General features: G+C 38.5%; 1 pseudogene; it reads left to right on the forward strand.

Moving 5' to 3' along the window:
* The first annotated feature begins 9,887 nt into the window (after nt 1-9,887).
* LOC149205668 (U2 spliceosomal RNA) lies at nt 9,888-10,058 on the forward strand (annotated as a pseudogene).
* Nucleotides 10,059-10,300: the final 242 nt, after the last annotated feature.

Here is a 10,300-nt window from a genome sequence, read left to right on the forward strand (position 1 = left end):
GAACCGGGACACCTTTCGCGGATTTAGCAAAAGCCATAAAGATGGATAAAGCTCGACAAAAGACTGATTTTTTATCCTCAGAAAATCTCCATGTAATGAAGGAAACAACAGCCGGACGTGCATTAAGGCAAAAAGCACGACTAAATTTGGTTGGCGCGACTGTTGCTCTAAGACAGAGTGCCAATGGTCGCGCCCTCTTTTGAGGATCTCCACCATTGGCGCGGGTAGAATACTGTGGACTTGCGCCAATGGAAAAATAGCACTTTTTAGGGATGATCTGCAGAAGGTGTCTTTAGGGAACATGGAGTACATACTCAGGGGAACATAATGCAAGTGTTTTTAGCCTTTGTCACTTCTTATAACTCCCGGGATGTGTCCTCCAAGGTACGACAAGAGGAGTAACAGGGATGGTGACAAATTACTGTGTAACAATCGTCTACCAAGATTTTGGAATGGCATAACATAAAATTGAAGAAGTCGATTTTTGGTAGTGAGGGATAATGCCATATCCCTTTCCATGGCTCTAGGTTCGTGGGCACATGGGGGCACTCACACAGCTTGGGGTATCCCTGAGCTATAGAATGACCACCAGCCTGCACACCCCAACCTCTTGAATCCCTACTTCGCATCCGCGTTGGAGCCAATCCGTGAAGCTTGGAGAGCAGTTCCTCGCGTTCCATAGACAAATCTGGGGGCGTTTCAAGTTTCCAGCCAGCCTAGCGTGAATCCTGCCAGACTGAAATGTCCCACAGGCAATGCAATCCAACATCTTCCATCCAACTGCGCAACGCTTGAAGAGAGCGACAGTCTCCCAATGGCTCAATGTTCATAATTTTGTCTGTCCAAAGGTTGATCCTTTTTCCATTGGCGGGGACCCAGTGGGCATGAGTATTTATAAGAGGACATGCTTTGGTACAGAGCTTCAGGAACAACGTATTCAGGGGCGACAGAGGATGATCTAGACAATAGGAGTGCTTGCCATTAAAGTATTTATTCCAAAGAGCTAATTGTGCCCAGCCAGGGTTAGGAGAAATAATTCTCCAGATGAGCTTAGCTCCCATAGCAATATTTTGATATCCAAGATTTTTGAAGTTCAAGCCTCCCTACAAGAGCGGTTTGGAGATGGATTCCTAGTTGACTAACAGAATCTTTTTCTCATTTTTCTTGGCCCCCTTCCAAAAAAAATTTCGAATGATCTCCTCCATTTTTCTGAGAATGCCAGAGGGAGCAAGAAGAACAGAAAACTGAAATAAGGGAAGACTGTTAAGGATTGATTTAATAAGGACAGACTTACCAGCAATGTTGAGCCAGGAAAAGCCCAGGCAAGCAACTTGTTCTTGAATTTCTCCAATTGGGGGAGCCAGTCTCTGCTGAAGGCTCTTTTAAGAAATATAGGAAGGCCTAGGTACTTGAAGGAAGTCCAGTTTGAGGAGGCTGTGAAACCAAAGGTTCTAGAAATGGAATTGAGCAAGTAGGAAGTGGTGTTCCAGCAATAGATATGGCATTTGCCATTGTTTAGACTGCTTCCTGAAATCATACAAAACTTATCCATGACTCCTTTAAATCTGGAGGCTATAAGCATAGAGGCAGCTCCCAATAACAAGGTGTCATTCGCAAAGAGGGCATGATTAATGTTTTTAACACCTCTTGCTATACAAAGCCCAACAATTTCCTGGTCCATCGTTTTTTTGTCTAAATAGAAACTGAGGACAGAGGCTTGAAGAACGAATAGAAGGGGTGAGAGAGGGCACCCTTGCCTGAGCCCTCTCGTGGCTTTGAAAAATTCAGCAGCTCTGCTATTTACTAATGGAACAATCCAAGGCTTTGAAATGCAGGCCTAAATCCAATTTATAAATTTCTCCCCAAATCCAAATTTGTGTAAGACTTTCAGCAAAAAACTATGCTTAACTCTATCAAAAGCATTTGCTAAATCGAGCTTGACAACCATACCTTTTTCATTGCGACTCAGGCTTGAGTGGATTGCCTCTTGGACCAGAATGAAATTGTCCACTATCTGTCTACCTTGAATGAATCCTCCTTGGCTTTCCGGAATGACTTTGGGGAGGATGAGCTTAAGTCTATTAGCGATGACTTTGGTAATCAGTTTGTAACCAATATTACATAGCGAAATCGGTCGAAACCTGTTGAAGGTGTTGGATCCTTTCTCTTTGGGGATGAGAGCAAGAAAAGCAGAGTTTGTACTGCCTCCGATTTTCTGGCAAGCTTGGGACTTAATAACCATTTTGTATAGATATTTTTCCACAATTGGCCAGCAAGATTGGAGGAATCTGGTTGTAAATCCATCCGGCCCAGGGGCTTCATCTGGGTCCATGGCGAAGAGGGCATCCTTGACTTCATTCTTGGTGACTTTAGCTTCAAGAAGGTGATTCATTTCAATAGTAATCAAGGAGGGAACCACGTCAATCATATCAGAGATTTGGTCCAGATTTATATCTTCACTATATAGGCTTTTAAAGTGAAGGGAGGTAACTTTTTTGATGCTTACATTATCTTTTTGAATAATGGTGCCATCTTTGATTTCGGAAATGGAATTGGTACATTTCCTTGCCTGAGATTGTTTATGGAAGAAGGAAGAGTTCCTGTCCCCTGCTTTAAGCCAAAGGCTGTGTGACTTAAGTCTCCAATACTCTTCTTCTGCTAGACAAGCCTTGTGTTAGTTTTGCTGGAGCTGGGCTTCTTTGTCTAGAATCTCTTTAGTTATATCAGATGTTTCAGCTTGGAGATGATGATTTTCCATAATATGTTGGATATTTTTTCTTTCATTTGCTGGATTGGGCAGAGTTTTGGCCTACTCTTTTGAGCTTCTCCTCCTAGACAAAAAAGGGGGAGCCTTTGACCGGCTGCATCCAGATGCCCTTAACTAATTGCATGAAGTCCAATTCCTTAGCCCAAAGCGAGCTAAATCTGAAGGGAATTGGTCCTAGGTCAAGTTGAAACACCAGTTCTAGCTTGATGGGTTTATGATCAGAAGTGTTGCATGGGAGAATATGAACTCTAGCCTCTAATCCAAGCAAAAGAAAAGAGCTTTGAAGTAAAAATCTATCCAATCTGGCAGCAATGTGGCCAGGACCAATTCTTTTATTAGTCCAAGTGTACTTACCAGAGATTGGCTTGATGTCCAGCAGGTCCCAGTCCTGCATAAGGTCCTCTGCCCATTCCCTTGCCGGATCTCGAACAATGCTGCCTCCTCTCTTGTCTGCTGATAAGAGAGTGAGGTTAAGATCTCCTGCTATGATGGTATTCTCAAGATTAACGAGATCTTCTTGGGTTCTTATGGATTCCCAATAGGCCTTTTTTCCCCAGCATTCACAGGGATGTACATGTTGAAGAGACTGATAATCTCTTTTGAATCTAAGTGCTGCAATTTTAAGAATAGCCAGTGAGTGTTGAGGGTCTCAGAAACGATTAAGAATTTGCTAGTGTTCCAAAGAGTGCCCAATCCACCGGAAGCTCCTCGGGCTGAGATTGCTTTCACCTCACATTTGTTCCAGAGTTTCTTACTTGCGTGAAGGAAGACAAAGTCTTCCAATTTGGTCTCCTGGATGAGGAGTATGTCAGAAGCTTCTGTTCTTATTAAACTTTTGATGGATTCTTCTTTGATTCTGCTCCCCATACCTCTACAGTTCCAGGAGACTATCTTCATCATTTGTATTTCTGGTTGGCTCCCTTGGAGCCTTGGGACTGATTTCTCGCCATCTTTGTTTTTTATGCTAGTAGCTTCTCAAGGGTTGGCTGGCTGCCTTGGAGCTTATATTTGAAAGTTTCCTGCTCTCTTTTTTCCCGATCTGATTTGCGGCCTCTTGTGGATCTCCTTATCGAAGCTTGGGATTCTCCTATTTCCCCTTCTTCCTCCAAGCAATCCAATTCATGCTCATCTTCCTCTACTTCGAAAGTGTTTCCTTTGGAACTCTCAGCTAGGCTTGCCCCCTCGGGAGAAGGGGGGGTACCTTTAGAGGGCGGGGTTGATTTTTTATTGTCTGGTTCTCAAGTTTCCTCTATTTGCAAGCTTAGAGGGGCGAATTTATTTTCTTGATCCATTCTGGGAGGGGGTTGCTGAGGAGGGGCCTGAGGACCTCTTACGTTTGGACCAACCTGCTTTCGGTTTTTCCTGGCGCGCTTGACCTGGTTCCAGCCTTCTTCTTTACCCTTATCTAGTTCCACATTGGTTGTGCATCCTTTGGCGAAGTGACTGTAGACATGACATTTTCAGCATTTGAAAGGCAACTGCTCATAATCCAGCTTTTGCAAATGGGTCCAGTTTCCTACTTTGATTTTGATGGCTTCCAGGAGACCCACCTCTAGGTCTACTTCTACGCAAATACAGGCACAGTCATATTGATCTTTGTTGTTTTCCCTATCTATGAATTTTCCAAGGGCATTTCCAATGTGTTTCAATGAGTCCCAGTTCTAACAATGTACTGGGAGATTAGGGAGTCTGACCCATACAGGGATAACCGTGGGAACATCGACTGCAGGGTCAAAATCCGACGTCCATTTGTTGAGATACATGCGCTGGGGGCCCATGAAATAGGGGCCATTTTGAAAGATCAAGTCCTTGTCGTCATTGCGGATTACTAATTAGAATTGGGTATTAAGTTAATTTATGGGTTTTTGATAAATAAATTTTAAATTTTATTTAACTAACATGTTATTAGTTAAATCATAGGTTTTCGGTATTTACTTAAGAATGGGTTTTTGGTTAAATAACTAGTTAATTTGGAATATGATTTATGGTTAAATAATAAATTGTTTATCTATGAGTTAAAAAAAATAAAAAATTAATAAAATAAAATAAATAAAATAAAAATTCTTAAAAATTCTGAAAAATTCTACAACAACTGCTTTGGAAATTATTTGCACCATAACGAATGTTGCATGGAATTCTGCAACAACTGCTCTGGAAATTATTTGCACTATAATGAATGTTGCATGGTTGCATTTATTTTCTTTAGGCACCCTGGAAATTTTAGTTGGCTGAAATATGCAAGGAAATTTATAAAATATGAAATATATGGTGTAATCACGATGAACAGTACTTAGTGATAAGTAAATTCCATCCTTAGTGGGATTTTATAGGTACATAATAACTCTAGCTTTCTTTTATCTCTTATGCAAGATGTTTTCTCTCAAATACTAACTCGTGAAGCCTGCTCTAAATTATTATAAAACATAGCACTTGCCTTTTAACCTCAGCACAAAATTCGTTCATTGCATTCCTTCTACCATATGAAGTTGGGAAGGGTGAGAAAGTCAAAAAGTTTCGTCCACATACTATGAGGCACAATACTTATATAGGAGGTGATACTCAAATATACCTTTAATCATTTTACGTTGATTTCCATTTTCTTGATTTACTGTATTTCTTTGTTGTTACACAAAAATTGTAGATGTTTGTAGATGTTTTCAGATTTTTAAATATCTCAACAAGTAAGTTTATGACAATATTGGGAGGATCAGATACAAATCACATATATTTATGTAGTTTTTATTTTACTTTTATAATTGATAAATTATTAGAATTATATTTTTCCAAGAATAGCATAATTACTTAAATTATCTTACTTTCAAATTCTTGTGAACTTTGGAAATTGGTAAGAGTTGGATTTTAATATTTTTATGAGGGATTAAAACAAAGATATAAACATAGAACAAAGGAAATAGATTGATGACGTTTCCATGAAATTAAGATCAAGTGATGAATTCATGGAAATACATCTTAAACTATGAAGGTATTTTTCACATTAGTAATACTTGAATTCACAAAATGTGCAAGGATGAGAACCATACTTGATTACTTACATAACTATGAGAATAGATATACACTCCCCTAAGGAGTACACATCAAATGAAGTCAAATTGGAAGAAATAATTAATATTGAAGGGATAGTGAGAAACATGATTGGTAATGGTCACAGTGATGATCTATATAGTTCAAAATGTGAAGAACTTTTGTTCCCAAAGCGTTAAAAGAGGATTGTTTCCACATAACACCACACATTTAAATTTTTCATGGACAATGATAGTAGTAGTATTTCCAACTGTTTCAAAATCTAAAATAAATATACTATTTAATGAGCAAGAATCTCTTGTCCAACTTGATGAAGAGTGAATTTACGATAAAGCAATCAAGTGGTATTGAGATAGGAACTTGACGAGATAAGGAAATATTTTTAGATGAAATAGGTATAAGTCAACATGGATCAACAAACCCTCATGCAAGTAAATTACGCATGATATAAAATTAAATCATGATGACCTAGTATTTATATGCAATTGCATATAGCGGTATTGGAATCAGTAAGCCAAAGGGTAAATGGATGTAAAATCAAGGGATTTTAATTCTAAGATAGATGATTTAAATAATGATGGTATCACTAGTAATATCTTAAATGAATTTCACCAGAATTTCCTTAGGGAAGAGATTAAGACTCAAGATGATGAGGCTCATGTGAAATTTAACGAGGTACTTAGATGATTATACCTATGGTGTAAATGGTCAACTTCCTAGTTGAAAGAAGTGGAAATGATTATTGAAAAACTAATTGGTATCTTGATGAAAACATAACACTAATAACACTGATGAGATAACATAGAGCCTAGATGGATGTTGAATAATCTTAGTTCATAGTTGAATGTTTGTAAAGAAATTGATTTTTCTGATGAATCATGATAAGAATTCTTATAGAGTATTATTCTATATTTGATAAGTATTGAGATGTTTCTCATATTGATGATGTTTCATGATATAATGGTAGGAGAATAATGATGTACATGTGGTTCTTATAGTGATGATGTATCCTTATGATGATGGTGATATGCATAGGTATTATGATGTTATATTCATGATTATAGATATTTAATGTTGAATACTCATCATGGATATGATATGCATAACGTAGCATAGGAATTATGATGCTATAATATGAGGTTATTGACATGTGGTTCAATTATTATATGAAGTAATGATATGTCTTGATGCAAATATGTTGATGTTCTGACTTATGATGGAATTCATGTGATAGTTGCGTACAATGTATGACATGCATGAGCATGTAGTTCGTTATCATTCATAATGTCGTGATTAAAATGATGAATGTTCTCATGATGACATGCAAAACTTGGCATGTGGATTATTTTCTATGATACTATGATGGTATAGCTAATGCATTGGTTGCATGTTGAGGTGTGAGGATTTATACGACTCCACAAATGGGCCGAGAGGGACGGTTTATTTGATGATCTCGCGCGAGCCCATACGCACGAGGGAGAATATGTAACACCATATGGGCTGGGGACAAAATTCGATCAACACTACATATGCTAGTGGTTCCTTTGTCTTGTGTAGCTCTTGAAGAGCTATGGGACCATCTTGAGGAGGCCAAGTGCCTGATGTTCTAGGCTAGGTGCCTGTTATTGGATTGGGATGCCGAAGTCTAGAAGGGATGTAAAGGACTTCGATGCTTGGGGCTGTGCGCCTTAGTAGCCGTGGAGGGAGTGGGCCAGCCTTGCAAGATGCCCGGGGTCATTGAGTACCGGACCGGATACCTGCTTTGGGGTAGATGAGGTCTGAGTCAGGCGCGAGCCTTGGGGCCAGCCTTGGACTAGGATACAGATCGGGTCAGGCTTAGCCTGGTGCCGAAAGTGGGAAAAAGGACAGAGACTCCTTGAGATTTCCCGGGGTGTTGGGGACTTTCGATACCTGCTGGTTATACTAGTTCAGCAGAGGGTGTTGGCAACATGAAGTAAATAAAATAATAAATAATAAATAATAAAAATAATACATAATACATAATTCAACATAACCTCGGGACGAAGTTCCTTAAAGTGGGAGAGTATGTAATATCCCCCCCCTTAATAATAAATAATAAATAATAATATAATATAATAATAAATAATAAAAATAATAAATAAAAATAATAAATAATAAAAATAATAAATAATAAATGATATTTAAAAATATACAAGAAAATAAATAAAAATAAAAATAGTAATAACTATACTAAAGCTCTAAATAAGAATAAATAGAAATAAAACAAAGAAAACAATAAAAAAATCAGTAAAGCTATCAAAAAGAAGAAAATAAAACAAGAAAGCTAAAAATCAAAAGAAAAGTAAAGAAATAAAACAAGAAAGCTAAAAATCAAAGTTGCATGTAGACACATGGAGTGTGTGCATGTGGTTCCCATCCAATGTTTGCTCTATTTATTAGATGGTGAGGAGGATGGGAGGCATTCCATCTTTCTGAGATTCTATTTTTCATTTGGGAGAATGGTGTTCTAAGACATAGGAGTCACTGGCAGTAGTATGTTGATTGAGGGCTCGGGGGTGGCCAGTTGTAGCAAATCCTTGCACAATTGAGCCTACAGTTGGGTGGAGAGTCGTCCCCAAAACCTTGTTGCGGTAAGCCTACTTCTACCACAGGTAAGCACTATTCATAGTTGAATTTAGTTTATTAATTACATGTTTATTTGGCTAGGTAAGTGCCACTCTGATTTAAATTTAATGTTAATTAGATATTTATTTTTGGACTGTTACACGCTGGTCCGGATTGAGGTGGGAATCCATGGACACGCACCAATCCACAAAAAAAAATATATATTTATAGGAACAACCAAATAACTACAATTGTAGAAATAAGCAAATAGAATGAAACACACAGACACACATTCGCGGAAGAATGAAAGTAGTATTATCAAATGGTCAATTGCATGGTGGTGACAATCTCTAAGGAGAGATGCTTAGTTACTCTCATGTGCAACACCCTCCCCAAAAGGCGAGAATACGCTCATCGTGTTTACAAAGAACTTCGTAAATGAAAAGAGAAGAAGGGGAGCGGATGAGGCATGGAAGGCCAAGAGTCACAGGGGCTAAGGTGGAAAATCGATTGCCAACTTGTTCGGGCCATAACTATTATGCACGAAATGAGAATCGGGTCCAAAGGTCATAAAAGAGCTCACAATGAGACAAACTACGTGAACAGGATGTGTACTTTAAATAGAACTTTTTGAGGCCGAAAATGATGTTATTGTTTAATGGCCGCTAATGACGCAAGACGTGGAAAAGCCAAATTAGCACTGAGCTACCCAGAGTTGCTATAATGGTCAACAACGTCCAAATGGTGGAATGGATCACATCAGTGGTATTAGATGTGAATGTGTGAATGTAGGATTTTTTTCCCCATTTGCATAGGCAATGGTTGAAACATCTTAATCGAGAATCATTTTTGCTTTATGTGGTGGTGGTGGATTAATAATAATAATAATAATAATAAACAAACAAACAAACACTCCCACATTACATCTCGTTTCGTATCTAAGGCTAGTAATGTAGAACTCTCCTCCCACATTGCATCAAGATTTGCCTTTGTCTCCATTATCCGAAAGAAATTCCATATAATCCTCAATTGTTCATCACCACCTCCCCCAAAAGAAGAAGAAGAGTAACTTGGGCATCACACGGCACATCCGAGATTCTAATGTGGATGGCATTACTGGGTTGTTTGGGCACAGAGATGGATGAACTTTCTTTGAGTGATAGTGCATGCGTCTGTGGCTACTCGCTCTATTTTTAAATGAAATGTGTCGAATACTCATTCTTCCAAGTGCATTGCTTGTTTCAGAGGTGAGAGAAAGAGGATATTTAACCAAGGAAACTAATGAGGCGGCGGCTCAGTGCAGATGGTAACAATATTAAAAACATGAATTTATTTATCGGGTATAAATTTGGTGATACATGGCATGCTTATTTAAATAAATTAGAAGTATTATGTGTGAGGGAATATAAGTGATTTATACCACATGGAAGAATGAGTAAAATGAGAGGAGAGGGGGAGTAGTAGAAAAGGAAGGGAGGAGGAGGGAGAAAGCATACCTTTCTCGGCCTTTTGGCTAAGATCAAGTGTAGTATCTGTTCTTATTAGTTTAATATCTGATACATGGTTCATAGAACCACATGATATTAAATGTATTTTTCTAGGGCTAGGGCCCACTGACAATAGCTTGCTATTGGGGCTCTAAGTTATGGTGCTCTGAGCGTTTGTTCGGAGGGTTTGTTGTTTGGTGAATTGAATTGAATTGAATTGTTGTTTGTTTAATCGGTGAAGAGAATTTAAGTTCTGTTTCTCTAAGCGTTTGTTTGTCGGTATAGCCCCGTTTAAATCGTTGTTGCTTCCGGTTCCTTTCTGCCCTGAATTTAAATCAAGTCCTCGCCTCCCTTTCTTTAAATCAAGTTGCCCATTGGTCTCAGTCTCCGTTGCACTCACACTCGCATTCATTGTTCC

Source organism: Pinus tabuliformis, chromosome 1_2 (assembly GCF_031772625.1).
Source record: "Pinus tabuliformis cultivar Carrire ecotype Pingquan chromosome 1_2, CPIR1, whole genome shotgun sequence".
NCBI lineage: Eukaryota > Viridiplantae > Streptophyta > Pinopsida > Pinales > Pinaceae > Pinus > Pinus tabuliformis.